The following is a 17,466-nucleotide window of genomic DNA, read 5'->3' as shown; positions in this document are numbered from 1 at the left end:
GACACCCTCCATAAGGAGGGAAAGCCTCAAAAGGTAATTGCAAAAGAAGTTGGATGTTTCCAGAGTGCTGTATCAAAGCACATTAGCAGAAAAGTTATGTGGAAGGGAAAAGTGTGGAAGAAAAAGATGCAGAAGCAGCAGGGATGACCGGAGCCTGGAGAGGATTGTCAGGAAAAGGCCATTCAAAAGTGTTGGGGACTTTCACAAGGAGTGGACTGAGGCTGGAGTCAGTGCATCAAAAGCCACCACACACAGACGGATCCTGGAAATGGGCTTCAAATGTCGTATTCCTCTTGTCAAGCCACTTCTGAACAACAAACAACGTCAGAAGGGTCTTACCTGTGCTAAAGAAAAACAGACCTGGTCTGTTGCTCAGTGGTCCAAAGTCCTCTTTTCTGATAAGAGCAACTTTCCCCCCCTTTTTTTCTTTCTCTATTTTATGCACTGAATGTTTTATTCCAACTGGCAGGGGAAAATGGCCTCTGATGAGAGGAGGTGAAGATGAATCACGTTGGCGGAACACCACAGCCAGGTCCTAGGAGAAGAGATGGGGGTAGTTCCTGCCATGCCCTTTACTTGACCTTCTTCTTTGGGCTCAGGTTGTTGGTGTGGCCACATTTCTTCTTACGACAATTCACAGCACGGGGGTGCAGGAGGGCATAGCACTTGCGGCAGATCATCTTGTTGCAGTTATACTTCTGGGCCAGCTGGCGGAGCGAAGGCTCAATAATTCCTCCACAGAGACGCAGCACCAAGTGAAGGGTGAACTCTTTCTGGATATTGTAGTCTGAGAGTGTGCGTCCCTCTTCCAGTTGCTTTCCCACAAAGATCAGACGCTGCTGATCAGGAGGAATACCTTCCTTGTCCTGAATTTTTGCCTTGACATTTTCAATTGTGTCACTTGGCTCCACCTCAAGGGTGATGGTTTTGCCAGTGAGGGTTTTCACAAAAATCTGCATTATGGCAGCTGAAGTTACCTAGTTAAAATGTATCTGTTGATAATAAGACAGACGCATGTTCAAGTTGTCTTGCTGTCCCCAGGTCGAGAGTCACACAAGGACTCTTTATAAAGTGGGCTGAGAAAGAAGTGGGTCCCCCCCCCCGACACAAGGCCCGGCCCGACCACCCTCCACGCGCCTCCAGCAGCCTCTCCTTACCCTGATAAGAGAAAGTTTTACATCTCACTTGGAAACCAAGGACCCAAAGTATGGAGGAAGAATGGAGAGGCACACACTGCAAGATGCTTGAAGTCCAGTGTGAAGTTTCCACAGTCTGTGTTGATTTGGGGAGCCATGTCATCTGCTGGTGTTGGTCCACTGTGCTTCATTAAGTCCAGGTCAATGCAGCCATCTACCAGGAGATTTTGGAGCATTTCATGCTTCTTTCCGCAGACAAGCTTTATGGGGATGCTGATTTCATTTTCCAGCAGGATTTGGCACCTGCCCACACTGCCAAAAGCACCAAAACCTGGCTCAATGACCGTGGGATTACTGTGCTTGATTGGCCAGCAAACTCGCCTGACCTGAACCCCATAGAAAATCTATGGGGCATTGCCAAGAGAAAGATGAGAGACATGAGACCGAACAATGCAGAAGAGCTGAAGGCCGCTATTGAAGCATCCTGGTCTTCCATAACACCTCAGTAGTGCCACAGGCTGATAGCTTCCATGCCACGCCGCATTGAGGCAATAATTGCTGCAAAAGGGGCCCAAATCAAGTACTGAGTTCATATGCATGCTTATACTTTTCAGAGGTCTGATATTGTTCTATGTACAATCCTTGTTTTATTGATTGGATGTAATATTCAAATTTTCTGAGACTGTAGATTTGGGGTTTTCATGAGCTGTAAGCCATAATCATCAGAATTATGACAAATCATGGCTTGAACTATCTTGCTTTGCATGTAATGAGTCTATCTCATATATTAGTTTCACCTTTTAAGTTGCATTACTGAAATAAATGAACCTTTGCACGATATTCTAATTTTTCGAGTTTCACCTGTATAGTGATTTTCCTTTAATCTGAATTGCAGAAGGAAGGGGGATTTATATATATCCAAATACTTTTTAATTTGCACAATTGCATTTATGCAACTATAAACTAATATAGAAACAGAATGCTAAACATACACTCTAAATAGAGCGGAAGTGTTTATCACAAGATCATAAAATAAGTGAATTGTGATTATAAGGTCTTAAAATAGAAACATTTAGACAAGTCATTCTATTTTTGTCTTTTAAAATTATCCTTATGATATAACAAATATAGTAAAGATTGCAATTATGAAAATAAATCTTAGAAAAAGTAAAGTAGCTTTAGAGAATATCTGTCTGCCTATCTATCATCTATTTTTCTGTCTGTCTGTCTGTCTGTCTGTCTGTCTGTCTGTCTACCTACCTACCTACCTACCTACCTACTTATCTGTCTGTCTGTCTGTCTGTCTGTCTGTCTGTCTGTCTGTCTGTCTATCTATCTATCTATCTATCTATCTATCTATCTATCTATCTATCTATCTATCTATCTATCTATCTATATCGCTATGCTACTAAGAGACTAACTGCATGCATCTATATTGGTATCAGTGTGCATTTTTAAAAAGTTGATGTTTTAGTTAAATGATTTAGTTAAAAATTCTCCTGTTGTCCCAAAAGCGCTTCTTTAAGAACTGGACTTTCTGGTTTTTCTTTGAAGACATTTCACTTTTCATCCAAGAAGCTTCTTCAGCTCTTCTCTCCATTTGATTTGACAGGAATAGCTATAATTCAGTATCATTTCAAAGGTACTTGTGATGCTAGGCCACATTGACCAATGATGCTACCTTCTACCAATGCAAAGATTTGCATTTATATAATAACCTTTGTTTTTGGAAAGAAAGATGGTCAATCTGTAAGCTTCAGTTATCTTAGCTAGCACCTATTTGGCCTTAGCCTAAAACTGGTTTTGTAAGAATATGTATATGGGTTTGACACCAGGTTCCAATCCTAAATTTGTTATGCACCAGATCAAAGTATTAAAGGTAGATCTGAGTTCCAATGCAAATATAATTCTAGATTCTTAATTAAATCTTTTGCAGTAAAAAAAAAGTCTTTGTTGGTGATGAAGGCTTATCACTGATGAATTGGTGGGAACAGCCCACAGTGCAACCTAGTTTGCCCATGTTTTAGAGCCTGGCCTTGGATCATCACATCCCTCTTTGTGGAAACTTGCAACAAGGATGAGGAATCTCCTGTCCATTTTCCTCTCTATATTTCCCCTGAAACAGGAAACATCCCCTTATCTGAGCCTTAGTGGTACAGTGGTTAGAGTGCAGTACTGCAGGCTACTTCAGCTGACTGCTAGTTGCAGTTTGGCAGTTAAAATTTCAGTTGGTGAAGGTTGACTCAGCCTTCCATCCTTTCGAGGTGGGTAAAATGAGGACCCAAATTGTTGGGGGCAATATGCTGACTCTGTGAAAACCACTTAGAGAGGGCTGTAAAGCACTGTAAAGCAGTATGTACATCTAAGTGCTCTTGCTCTTGCTATTTGCTTGCTAAGGTGATCCCAAAGACTCATACAACAACACACAGCCCCCTGGAGCATGCATGGTAGCCAACCCCACTGAGAAATCTGACAGGCACCCATGGTCAGTTTATCTGTGTACCAGCAAACAAGGGGACAGACTTGCCTGAGCAGGTGATAAGAACCCACGCTCCTTTCTTTCCCTCCTTTCTTGGCCCTCCCCTGTTATTAGGGTCACCCAGCTGCCAATCAAACAAAAGACTTGGGCAAGAGACCAGAGGATGGAAGACAAGATGGCTGTCTGGGAACTTTTTGGCCATAGAGAAAGACACCAAATAAACAAACAGAAAACCTAAAAGAAATCAAAGACACAAACTAAAGCATAGACTGTTCTGAGGAGAAGAGGCAACCAGTATAGAGGCAGTAGCTGAAAAAACAGAGAAAACAAAGCACTTATTTTCTTCTCTCAAATTGACATGAGGTAAACATTCTTGAAGCCATTTGCCTAATGATTGAGAGAAGTACCAAGAAGCATAATCAGGAACAAACAGGAAGAAAAGTTGTAGAAAAAGTAAAGACTATGACAAAACAAAAATAGAAAGCAGAAATTTTTTAAAAAAGAAAAAGAACAGATTGAACTATGTAAGTATTGAGGAATACTTAGGTGAGTATTCTTAGCTGAGGTGAGTGTGGCTGGCTTGGAATTTCTGTAGGGAAGGAAGCGATGGAGACCTGATACCCTCCCTGCCCCCCATTCTCTTGTAAATAGGCAAGTTGTATAAAGAAACTTTTCTCGTCAGATCACAATGTCTTTCAGAGTTGCAACTTGTTCAGATTTGTTCCTGCTAGGTGATCAGACTGACCCCAAATCACTTCTTTGTAATCTAACCTACACTGTATATCACTAAATGAGTTTGGTCAGAGATGAAGAAGGACCCAAGCAGGGTCCATGTACCTTCAAATATGGTGGGAACATGGTGGACAGTGTCACCCTCCTCGACCTTTCAAACCTGATGATGAAATCAGACTGTTGTGGAAAAAATACCAACTTAAATGATGAACGGAGGTATTTGGAGATAGATGCAATTAAATATCTTTAATTGGCATGCAGAAGTACAGAGATCACTCAGTTCCTCTTACAAGAAAGCAAAAGAGCCCTGAACGTTATAGATTATACACTTCCCGAATTGTTATATTAAATGGTCAAGAAAGCAATGTAAATCATACTTCCATCTTTATAGATGGAAGGTAACATCTGATAACCAAGGATGGCCTTACTATGGTCTAACGTAGTGCTTCAAAATTCTACATTTCTGTAAGGTCCTTATAGAACATTTCTACAAATGCTAGCAACTTGTAACATAAACAGTAGCCTTAGTATACCCATGTAGCATCACCTTTCACATTAAGGAAGATGCAATGTGGTTTCTGTTATGATAACAGTGTTATCTATATTTTTCCTGTTCAGGGTCATCAGGCTGTATTAGTTCTACTCTGTGTGCTATAAATTTCAGAACCATTAAAAAGGGTAGAATATTATTTTCCTCCCAACCAAGTTGTATAGCACTTTGAAGATTAATGCAGGTATTGTAGCATAAGCTTTCAGGGATCAGAGGTGATACTGTCAAATTACATAATCTACAATATAAATTAATCCCAAAGATGCTTTTCAAAAGGCAACTGGACTTTCTTGTTTTTTTCTTTGAAAACATTTTGCTTCTCATCCAAGAAGAATATAAATTAGGGTATCTTCTCCTTTTCTTATCCTGAGAGTTCAAATATGGAATGATATAATGTATACCGTATACTATATACTGTGTGTGTGTAATGTGAGTGCGTGTGTGCGCATGCACTGTGTTTCTTTAGCTTCTTGTGTAAATGCAGCAAAATAAAGCTTGGTCACAAGTGAACAGGGTTGGAATTTGTGCGCTTCTCTTTTTTTATGTTTGAGCCCCATAGTGAATTTAAAGATGTGTCATAAATGACACTCCTAAAGTTAGAAAATACCACTCCTATCAGAGACATGGCTTTTGCTTCATTGACACGCTGCAGGCAATAAAATGTTGCAAACTTTACTTACAACTGTGGTTTAAGCTAAGAAGTTATTCTTCATAACTATAAATATGCCTGAATGGAGAGTTTAGAGAATGACCTTCCCTCTAGTATGACAAGTAACATTTGCTGCTATAGATTCTTATTGAAGCCCTTAACATTTTTTATAGCAGAACTAAGTAAGTATTCAGGTGTTAATGTGCCTGCCTGGTTTTCCTCATCTATTTTTATTTTTATTTCACTTGTTCCTCATAATTCTTCATTGTTTCTTCTTTGCTCTTGTATTTTCCTTTTAGTTTACATTACATACAAATACAGAGCACAAAGAAAAATCGGCAAAAAGAGATGTTAAATGTGAGAATAGAATTACTGAGAGTTAGGCAGCTTATTCAAGTAATATGTATTATTATTACTATTGTTGTTGTTGTTGTTATTATGAACTTTTATTCATTAAACATGACACTCAGTCAACTGAACATTTAAAGATGTATCACAAATATTATTGACTGGCACTGATGGTTGATACGTGTTGCTGCCAGCATCCTAGGTATCGACCAAGTATCTTCTTAAAATGTATGTTGTTCCAAGTGGTGCAGTTTTTTGCAGTTCCGCTAGTGTTATTGCAGGAAGCTGCAATTCCTTGATATATTTTATAAAATTCTTGGACATGGTTATTTTCAAGTCAAATTTTCCACTTTGGTGTCCCAGTAGGTTTTCTTTTTTGGCATTTTATAACCCAGTTCTGCAGTTATAACAGTGGCTGTGCTATACATTAGTTGGTTGGTTTCATATAGTTTGCTGGACGGGATGAAAGTTAAAATGTTGTTCATGACAGTTAGTAGATCTTTCACTTGTTTGCTATGCACTTTGTGAATGGCAGACAGTCTTTTTCTTTCTACCATATTTTTCAGAGTATAAGACGCACCTTTTTTCCTCAAAAAAGAGGCTGAAAATCTGGGTGCGTCTTATACATTGAATACAGCATTTTTTTGCTTCCTGAAGCCCCGCCCTCTTCACCAAAATGGCCGTGCATACCCTTATGGAGGCTTTCAGAGAGCTCCTGGGGCCTGGGGAAAGAGCAAAATATGGACATTTTTTGCCCCCCAGTCCCCAGAAGCACTCTATAAGCCTCCATAAGGCTATGCATACAATTTTTAAACAAAAAATGGGCCCATTTTTGTGAAAAATGGGCCATCTTTTGCTTTTTTTGCCCCCCCCTCCCAGGAGCACTCTGCAAGCTCCCCCAAGGCTATTCATCCCTTTTTTTAAAAAAAAAATGGGCCATTTTCATGAAAAACAGGCCATCTTTTGCTCGTTTTAGGGGGGGCATTCCCCAGGAGCACTCTGCAAGCCCCCCCAAGGCTATTCATGCCTTCTTTTGAAAAAAATAGGCCCATTTTTACGAAAAATGGGCCGTTTTTGGGAGGTTTGCAGAGTGCAAAAACTTTTTTTTAAAAAAATGGGCCATTTTCATGAAAAACGGGCCATCTTTTGCTCGTTTTAGGGGGGCCCATTCCCCAGGAGCACTCTGCAAGCCCCCCCAAGGCTATTCATGCCTTCTTTTGAAAAAAATAGGCCCATTTTTACGAAAAATGGGCCGTTTTTGGGAGGTTTGCAGAGTGCAAAAACTTTTTTTTTTAAAAAATGGGCCATTTTCATGAAAAACGGGCCATCTTTTGCTCGTTTTAGGGGGGCCCATTCCCCAGGAGCACTCTGCAAGCCCCCCCCAAGGCTATTCATGCCTTCTTCTGAAAAAAATAGGCCAATTTTTGCGAAAAATGGGCCGTTTTTGGGAGGTTTGCAGAGTGCAAAACTTTTTTTCCCTTTTGGAAATCTCTTTAACTGATTGATGAGAATTACATTGATCAAGTGCTGTGCCAGCAGAAACAAAGTCTTAGGTGCTGCAGATTGTCAGCGATTTCCTTCTCCAGCACATGGATAAATACACCTGGAAACATCTACCTACCTACCTACTCTATCTCTCTCCCTACCTACTACTGTAGTTCTCTCTCTCTCTCTCTCTCTCTCTCTCTCTCCCCCTCCCTCCCTCCCTCTACATGAAGCCACTGGGTGAGATCATTCGACGGCACGGGATAAAATACCATCAATACGCGGATGATACTCAGCTGTATCTGTCCGCCCCATGCCAACTCAGTGAAGCGGTCGACGTGATGTGCCAGTGCCTGGAGGCTGTCAGGGTCTGGATGGGGGTTAACAAGCTTGTGCTCAATCCAGACAAGACCGAGTGGCTGTTGTGTTTCCTTCCCAAAAATTTGGTTAGTATTCCATCACTCAGGCTGGGGGGTGAAATTCTACGCTCCTCAGACAGGGCTCGCAACTTGGGAGTCCTCCTGGACCCACAGCTGACTTTAGAACATCATTTGTCAGCTGTGACCAGGGGGGCATTTGCCCAGGTTCGCCTGGTGCACCAGTTGCGTCCCTACCTGAACCGGGAGGCACTCGCAACAGTTACTCACGCCCTCGTGACCTCAAGACTGGACTACTGCAATGCGCTCTACATGGGGCAGCCCTTGAAGAGCATTCAGAGACTTCAACTTGTCCAGAATGCAGCCGGGCGAGCGATTGTGGGTGTACCTCGATACACCCACTTTACACCTATCCTCCATGAGTTGCACTGGCTTCCAATCGGTCTCCGGATACGCTTCAAGGTGCTAGTTATTACTTATAAAGCCCTTCATGGTATTGGACCTGGGTACTTGAGAGATCGCCTGCTGCCAATTACCTCCCAAAGACCCATTAGATCGCACAGGGTCGGCCTCCTCCGGGTTCCATCCACCAGCCAATGCCATCTGGCTACGACCCGGGGGGAGGGCCTTCTCTGTTGCAGCTCCGGCCCTCTGGAACGAACTCCCCACGGAGGTTAGGACCCTCACCTCTCTCCTGGCTTTCCGAAAAGCCGTTAAGACCTGGCTGTGTCGGCAGGCCTGGGGTTGATGAGCTCCCTTCCCCTCTCGACAGGTGTGGTTGTTGGTCATTTTAAACATTTATTTTGTATTTGCATGTTCCCCTTCCCGTTGGAGTTGTTCGCCGCCCTGAGTCCCTTTCAGGGAATAGGGCGGCATATAAATAAAATGAAACTTCAAACTTCAAACTTCAAACTTCAACTCTACCTACCTACCTACCTACCTACCTACCTACCTACCTACCTACCTACCAGGGACGTGCAGTCAGGGGAGGCAGAGCCTCACCACTGTCATCATGAAAAGAAAAAAAATGTGAAAGGAAAAAGACAAAAGCTGAGGTCAGATTGAGCTAGTTGCTGCCAGAGTCACCATGGATGACTCTGCTTAGTGCTTAACTGTTTAAAAAAAGCCTCTTAAAAAGTGTCCCCAAAGGAGGCGGCAGGAGAACGACGTGCCTCATCTAGTCTGGCATTTTATGATCACTCGAGCAGAGTTAAGCAAGGGTTAAAAGCCGAAAAATCCCTGACATAGATGAGGCACATCATTCTCTTGCCTCCTCCTGTAGAGGATGCTTTTTTAGAGGCTTTTTTAAACAGTTAAGCAGAGTCATCCATGGTAACTCTGGCAGCAACTAGGTCAGCCTGACCTCAGCTCTTGCCTTTTCCCTTTTACATTTTTTTTCTTTTCATGATGGCAGGCAAGAGCAGAGTTGAAATCCTCTGAAACAGCTGGGAAAGGTACGTGTGGGTCGGAGAGAGGGGGAGGAATTCAAACTTCATCCTCGTGATGCAACTTTGTGTGTGTGTGTGTGTGTGTGTGTGCGTGTGTGTGTGTGTGTGTTTGAGAGAGGGGGAGGGAGCATATTGAGACAGTTCTTTAGTTTATGCACTATGTAACACTAATACTATGCCTTTGGGTCCTCTGAAATTTTAATTATCCAATCATAATCAAAAACAATGTTTTCAGTAGAATGAATTTCCTCTTCTACTTACACCTGCAAGACAAAATGCTGCTAGTGGTATTGCTAACATGGGCTGAGGAGGAAAACCTAAATTTTCTGAATCCTGGTACAACTTTCTGTGTGTGTGTGTTTGGGGGGAGGGAGGAAGAGAGGAAAGAAGGAGGGGAAGGGAGAAGAAAAAGAAAGAAGGAAACTTATTTAGCAAAGGAGAAAAACAAATGCTGTCATTTTAAATCGTAACTGAGCATGCCTGGTGGTGGAATTCTGGGAGTTGAAGTCCACAAGTCTAAAAAATTCTGCCTCACCAGCCATAAACCTCACCGGACGTCACTGCTACCTACTGTCTCTCTCTCCCTACCTATCTACTGTATTTCTCTCTCTCTCTTTCTCTTTCTCTCTCTCTCTCCCCCCCACCTTTATCTACCTACCTACCTAACTACTCTCTTTCTCTCCCTACTTACCTACTGTATTTCTCTCTCTTTCTCTCCCTCTCTATCCCTCTATCTACCTACCTACTTTTTTAAAAAAATTGCCTCTTCAAAACCTTGATGCGTCTTATACTCCGGTGTGTCTTATACTCCGAAAAATACGGTATGTTTTCTTTGATGTGGCTTTCAATCTTTTCTTTCAGCATTTTTGCTAGATCACTTCGTTCTATACTTTCAAGGTTGCACAGGAAGATCTTCATCATGTATGTTTGTTTCTTCTGCTGGCTGGTCAATTTGTTCAGGTGTTTGAAAAGTTTCTTCAACTTGTTCATCATTACTTCTTGTTTTTTTTTTAGCCAATGTTTCTAGATGTTGCATTTCTGCATATGTGAAAATTTTATTACAGATGATGAAACGTCTTTGATCTATTAATCTTTGTTCAGTTACATCACTTTCCAGGTGTTTTTCTTCCACACTTGCATGATTCTTTTTTTGAAATACTTTGGCTGTTGATGATTTCTTCATTTTCTTCGGCTGTCCAAGTTTTGCGCTTTTATTCCAGTTGCTTTGCAGTTGCATATTCTGATTCCCTAGCAGTAACAACTGAGCCTTGTAGCCCATCTTATTGACCCAGGTGTGACCAATCCGGTGTGGAATTTTGTTGATTTCTTCTCATCATTGGTGATGGCAGGTGCCTGGGTTGGTTCACAATTGCTAAGCCACCACCAATCTGAAGACGGTAATCCCATAAATACATCATCATCAACATCATCATCATCAACATCATCATCATTATTTAAACATGAAACTCAGTCAACTTAACATTCAAAAATGTATCACAAATACTATTGACTGGTGCTAATGGTTGATACAGGTTGCTGCCAACATCCTAGGTATTAACCAAGATACTGTTGGTGCTGCTGCTGCTGCTGCTTATTATTATTATTATTGTTGTTGTTGTTGTTGTTGTTGTTGTTGCTGTTGTTACAACAATATGAAATCCCAGCTGCCAATTGTTTAGCTGGTATTGGCATCATATTCATTGAGTTTCCCCCAAGAATCTAGGATGTTGCAATGTATTGGTGTAATATATATGTGGATCCGAGCAATTTGGTCTTTTGTAATTGGCTAGAGGAAATTTTGTCACTGATCATATTTTCTAAGTGCCATCCAAGATTTGTTGGCATAGCACTCAGTATATGTAAACTACTAGGCTGGTTTAGGGCATAATCTTTCAACTTTGATTTTAATCTCTTGATACTTGTGATTATGAATGTCTAATTCTTTGTTTTGTTTTCTACTTATTTCTGCTAATGCCGTATCAATTATGCAGACTTCTTTCTCTTCAACCACAGTTTAAAAAAACCCACCTCAATGAGAATTTTGCTTGGAAAAGGATCACTTTCAGTGTTTGGCTGATGCCAAGGGCTCACAGGTACATTCCTTGAGGAAAACCACTTCCCTATTTTCAACTTTCCTTGTTTTTATATATAACTTTTATTGTTTTATCAATGTATAAAATACAAAGAAAAAATAAAAATAGGAAATAAAGAAAAAAAGAAAAGGGGAAGAAAATATGATCTATAAGAGAAGAAAGAAAAAGATGTTGACTTCCAACTCTTTTTAGTACATTAGAATATAACATTACAATCTCAACTTTTTACTTTTACACATTAGTATATAACTAGCCATATCTATAACAATCCTATTTTGAACTTCCCTTCTATAAACATCTTAGCTTTAAGATTCCATTGTCCCTTGAATGAACTACAGTGTGATTTTGAAATACTATTCTTGTAGAAGCCCATTAGATGTTTTTGTACTAGTGTACACAGAAAAAAAAAATCCAAATAATTTCCCCTTTCCAGTTATCTTTTTTGAACTTTTCATGTTTTACCGTTTGAATTCCTGCTAAGGTAGTGACATACAATTGGCAATTTGCTCAGCTACCAAAACTAAATACAGCCAGATCTTGTTATATTTGGATGGGAGACCATAACAAAATCTTAGCATTGTTGGCAAGGTAGTTGAAAAAACATTTTGGAAGAAGACAATGGACAGAGGCAATGGGAAAAGTCAAAATGATATTGTTGTCAAGAGAACTAGGAACTGAGCTAAAATAAACTTTGAGGGTTTTGCTGTTATTGTTTATTATTATTGATGACATTGCTGTTGGAAAATATTGCTCAAAAAGGAGCAAAAGCAGAAAAAAAGTGAAATGCTTATATATAAAGACTGATATTTTTAAAGTGGAATCCATGTGATTAAAAGACCCTGGATCTGTAAAACTTGATTCATTCCATTTTTGAAAAAGAATATAAAGCAGAGATCATGATTTATGAACAGAACATCTGAAGAACAGCTTTTCCCCATATTATCATGCTGTGCTTTGTGCTCCATCACCAAAAGAAATAGGATTGGTAGACATTACAAGAAAGTACCTGCTTGACATCATCTTATCCATAGAACTCCCCCATAAGCAAAGTCAAAATGAGACCTTAGCTGTAATTTTGTAAATTGTTAAGATACGCTTGATCCACTAGGTTATTAATTTGCACCAATTTATGTGTTTGTGATATTTTCATGTCTTATTCTAATTTTTAGTTAACTTTCTAATTCTACTAAATTAGTAATTAGTATTATTCTAAACTGCCCCAGAAATTAATTTTAGGGCTAATATCTAGTATATTTTATAATTATTTCAATACCATTTGAGCATAATGCCATGACCCTTGAGACAGTATCTCAAAGACCGTAGAATATGTGTTCCTGCCATCAATGTCAACTCTTTTTTATTTGGAAAAAAAATCTCAGAATGGGACAGCTCCAGAGGAACTGACAGGAGACCAGACTATGATCATCAAAGAATCTGTTGTACACAAAGCACCTTGCCTGCCTCCATATTCCCAAACAAATCAGAGACTAGATAGGTGGAATATGCATGCTCCTTTTCATACTGTATAACGCTATAAGAGATTTTGCCTATATACTTAAGTCTCTCTCTGAATGAAATAGAACTTTACCGAATAGAATATGACTTTATTCTCATCTGGAAATAAAATAGATTATAATGGCAGGGCTAAGTCTGTGGATGAATTACTGGAGTTTTCACATTTCCTTTCCTAAATTTTGTCTGGATTTATACATCCTCACTCCACCATTTGCCTTGGTACAAGGCTTAGTACTTACTGTTGCCCCCAAATATTTTCTAAGCGATTACCACTGTTTGTGCTCTTCCTTAATTCAAGTATGTGAATTAAACTATGTTCCTTACTGGCACATAAAAGGAAAACATGAAATAAAGACAAAGAAATAATATTTATAACCACTGCCTAGTCTACTGAGCATGCGAGCAAGGAAACCAGCCTGCCACCTCTTTTGGGAAATAGACCAATCTCACCAAAGTATGAATAGGCTCAAAATGTTATTTAAAAAAAAAAAAAAAGAAGGTCAAACATTCTAAGCCTTTTTTAATAGTTGAAGTGGCAAAGAAAGATAAAAATATAGGACTGCTAAAATTAGTGATAGCATTTAAAAATAATTTCCAATAGAAATTATGCAAGAACAACTTTCTGCCTGACCATAACATGTCCCTGATCAGCTTTAAATTTAGAGGTAACTCTGAGGTAAAAAGTTTCCAAATTGAACAAAGGTTTACCCTTTACCAAAGGTCTACATTTTCAGAAAATACAATCATGAGAGAAAGAACAAGAAATCACTAACTAGCAAGTGCAAAAAATACATGTGCTATGGTTCTTAGCTTTCTCTATGAAACTAACAATCCTTGCAACAAATCTTACCTCTATATCAGTCTGTTCCAATTTAAATCTGAAATTGAAAAGGAACTTTGTATCCTTGTTTCTCTTCACCCTTTATTACATTCGTACATTCTTACTTTTTTCTCCCCCAACTTTCACTTTTTTAAATATTTATTTTGTTTTATCAACCAGAGTAAAGTACAAAACAAAAAACAGGAAAACATACGTCCAAAACTAACAACAAATAAGGGGGGGGGGGAAATGTGTGGGTAGAAAAAAGGGGAGAAAATGACACAAATGTCAAATAATGTTCAATTCCTTTTCAAAGATACACCTTTTTCCCCTCTAGGACAAAGGGAGTGGATTGGGTATTCTCTCTAACCTTTTAGTATGAGATTTTCAACTATGCCAGAATGAATGTTAAACCTGTCTGAAATAAGAAGTTACAAAGGGGCTATTCTCCCACCAGTTATGGTCTTTGAAAGAGAAAACAACTCACTATTAGCATAATTCTCACTTTACATTTATATTTGATTGTGACTATTTACCTCTATGCAAAATAGAGGTAGTCCTTGACTTATGACTGATCACTTATTGATGATTTGTTATGACTGACCATCTGCTGATACTTACAACTGGGATTTGATGTTCCAATTATTAGGCCTTGCTCTGTGTTATATTTCCAGCTATTTGCAATGTCCTGCAGTCATGTGATCATGTTTTACAATGGTATTGCTTAACATTGTCATTTATTTCCTGTTTTGGCAAAACCGGCTCATAGTGACCCATTGGTTTGCTTAATGACCACATGTTTGCTTAACTGCTACAAAAAAGCTTATAAAAGTGGGTCAGTCATGTGACAAACCCAATTTACAAACCTCACAACCTATGATTGTAATAAGCAGGCTCAATTATGATCACAACTGGAGGACTACATGTAAGCAATGATATCATTGCTTACATGTAGTCCTCCAGTTATGATCCTAATTTAGCCTGCTTATTACAATCATAGGTTGTGAGGTGTGTAAACTCTGTCATAGTTTGTTTTGAATTATGAGATGTAAGGGGGGGAGGGGAGGGGGGGTTGTATGTTTAAAATTGTATTTGTATTTGTATGTTTCACTCTTTAAAAAATGTATAACTAATAAAGATTACTTTAAAAAAAATAAATTATGAGATGTAAGCATTAAGGGTCTATCAGCTTTCCAAAGATCAAATACCAGTATCCAAGATCAATTGTTTTCTTTTTACCCAGCCACACCTTTCAAATATAAATTCTATAGCCAAGATATTCATATTTAGTTACTGCTGTGTTATATGAACAAAAATTGCTATGTGGAAATAGAAATATTTTTCTGTTTTATGCATAAAAATTAGACTCTTTCCTGGTTTTTGAAGATAAATATAGTTATGAGTAGTAAATGCTCCGTGAATGTATAGTATTATGCCACAATGGATCAGAACTGGTATATGAGAGAACCATGGATAAATGTCACATTGTATTTTCCAGGATATCTCAAAAATCTAATCCCCCCCAGTCAGAAATTATATTGCCTTCTTCATTTTACTTCTGTAACCCCATGACGGTTTAATTGGCAGTTACCTTACACTGTGATCTCCTAGCTTTTCAAGAATCCTTTTCTTTTCTGAGAACAGTTTTTTGAAGGAAAAATGAACATTTTCTCAAGGGAATTAATTATTACCTTGACTTGTCTAGTCATATATTTCATATGAACCTTTTGAAATTGCTAAACACATGACAGACATACTGTGCAGTTCTCAAAATCACATCATATTGTTGAGTTTTAAAACTGTGTCTAACCTCAGTTGGTCATGTGTGGGGACAATCAGTTCAGACTCTAGCTTTCCTGCTTCTTGTGCTGAATGACAACATTCAAACTTAAGCAATGCTAGCACTGTACACATGGGCACCAGCCCATTCATACTGCAAGCCTATTGTGTTTTCCTGATAATTATCTTGTGAGGAAGGGGTAAATGTATAAGGTTAAGTAGTTGTCAAATGAATGAAAGGGATTCATTGTCATTTAAACATTACTTCTGCAGAAAAAAGCTCATAATGACTTTTTTTTGTTCTCTCTTGCTTACAGAAAGCATTTTAAAAATTCCATCACCTGTATCATTTATCTTTGCTTGGGAACTACAGCAGACATAATGTGTCACTATATATTATCATGGTGTCAGAATCAGATAGCTTGAATTGGCAGAAGTGCTGAGGATTGTTGTAAGATGCATGCCCATTAGATTTTTCTCACTTAAGGAAAACACTCCTATGGGCAGAATTGTCACATCACTAAGATGTGTAGATATTCTACTCACGAGTGAGGGTGATTGACTCAAAGTTTTTTGGTGTACCTGTTTTTAAGGAGGACAGTATGATCTTCCTGTATCCTAATCCTCATTTACTTGTTGTCTAAAGCAAAATGGGGTACAGAGACTAAATAATACTTCTTTGTGTAATATAATCACCAGACAGTTGAAAAAGTTTTTAAAAATAGCTTTTTGATTTCATTAAATGCTATTAAAATGATCAGAGAATGAAATATTTATATTAATGAAAATTTATTAAACAACTCAACATTTAAACAATATGGACACTAGTGGGATCAGCAAATAGAGTAGGAATTTCACCCTTGAGGGGAAAAATAACAGAAATAGGTTTTAATAATTCTGGGTTTTGGAAATAGCTTACCATTTCTTGTTGAGAAAAATACAACAGCTGCATTTTACAAGTTGTTGGTGTTCTTCCGAGGTTTGATGTTTCAAAGGTAAAAAATGAAATGTTGACTCTAACCTTGTAAGTAGACAACTTTTCTATTAGGAAATAAAAAATGAAAATGTCAGAGACTTGTGTCATAACACAGCTTGATCATGCCAATAAAAATTTAAAAGAGTCACCCTTTTGTGAGATAGTGGTTATATACATTTGAAAAATAAATGCATACATGTACACACAGAGAAATATGGTGGCCATGATAAATGCACTTCTTATTTTCTACTTTTCCAGATGTTTTGAACAGTGACTTCATCAAAACGATCCCCAACCATTGGCCATGTTTGTTAAGAATACTGGGAATTAAAGTTCAACTATTTCTGGAAGACCACAGGTTACCACCTTCACTTACTTAGAAGTCATTTCCACACTAGTGATTTATAGTGCTTTCTGGTCATCCAATCATCTTTGTACCACAATAACTGTAAGGCAGGCTTTATAACACTTCAACCATAACTGTATGATGCTATGGAGATTTTACAAATAATTAGCGCAGAAATTACTAATCATTCTCTTTCTACATTCAATCTGTCATAAGGTAAGTGTGAGAAAAGAGACTGGGGAAAAGAAAAAAATTGGCAGGTTCCAGATGCAGTTTATAGATTCAAAAATAGTAAATTCTACTCTAAACTCTGAACATATGTGCTGAGCATCACATATAACTTATATTGGTTATATCTTGTAACAACCCAACCATACTGTTTTGCATAAAAATTTCAGATGCTAATTTATAACTTTGTACACACATTACTGTAATTTAACAGAAATACAAGCCAACCTAGGAAAAATATAACCATGAAGTTTGTGCATCTGCTTAGCTTGCTATTCAAGTTCTAAATATTTATGTATTCATTAGATTTATATCTTACTTTTTCTGCAGTAGCAAAAGGCAATACACATAGTACTTCCTCACTCTTTTCCCCGACAAGAACCAACTCCTGTAAGGACTAAAAGATAGTGACTTGCCAAAATCAACCAGTGGAACTCTATGGATTTTTGGACTTGAACAATCCTCTTGGCCACAATCCTATACCTTAACCACTACAGCACACAAG

The 17,466-nt window shown here is 38.6% G+C and overlaps 1 pseudogene; it reads right to left on the bottom strand.

The window, feature by feature from the left end:
- Nucleotides 1–518: 518 nt before the first annotated feature.
- On the bottom strand, nt 519–1,002 carry LOC148049227 (ubiquitin-ribosomal protein eL40 fusion protein pseudogene; annotated as a pseudogene).
- Between the last annotated feature and the right edge of the window lie 16,464 nt (nt 1,003–17,466).

This window comes from Thamnophis sirtalis, unplaced genomic scaffold, assembly GCF_051295495.1.
Source record: "Thamnophis sirtalis isolate CommonGarterSnake01/CBP01778 unplaced genomic scaffold, rThaSir2_p1.2 scaffold_2, whole genome shotgun sequence".
Classification (NCBI taxonomy): domain Eukaryota; kingdom Metazoa; phylum Chordata; class Lepidosauria; order Squamata; family Natricidae; genus Thamnophis; species Thamnophis sirtalis.
The sequence above is the reverse complement of the archived record's forward strand: the minus strand, read 5'-3'. Positions and strand labels throughout refer to the sequence as shown.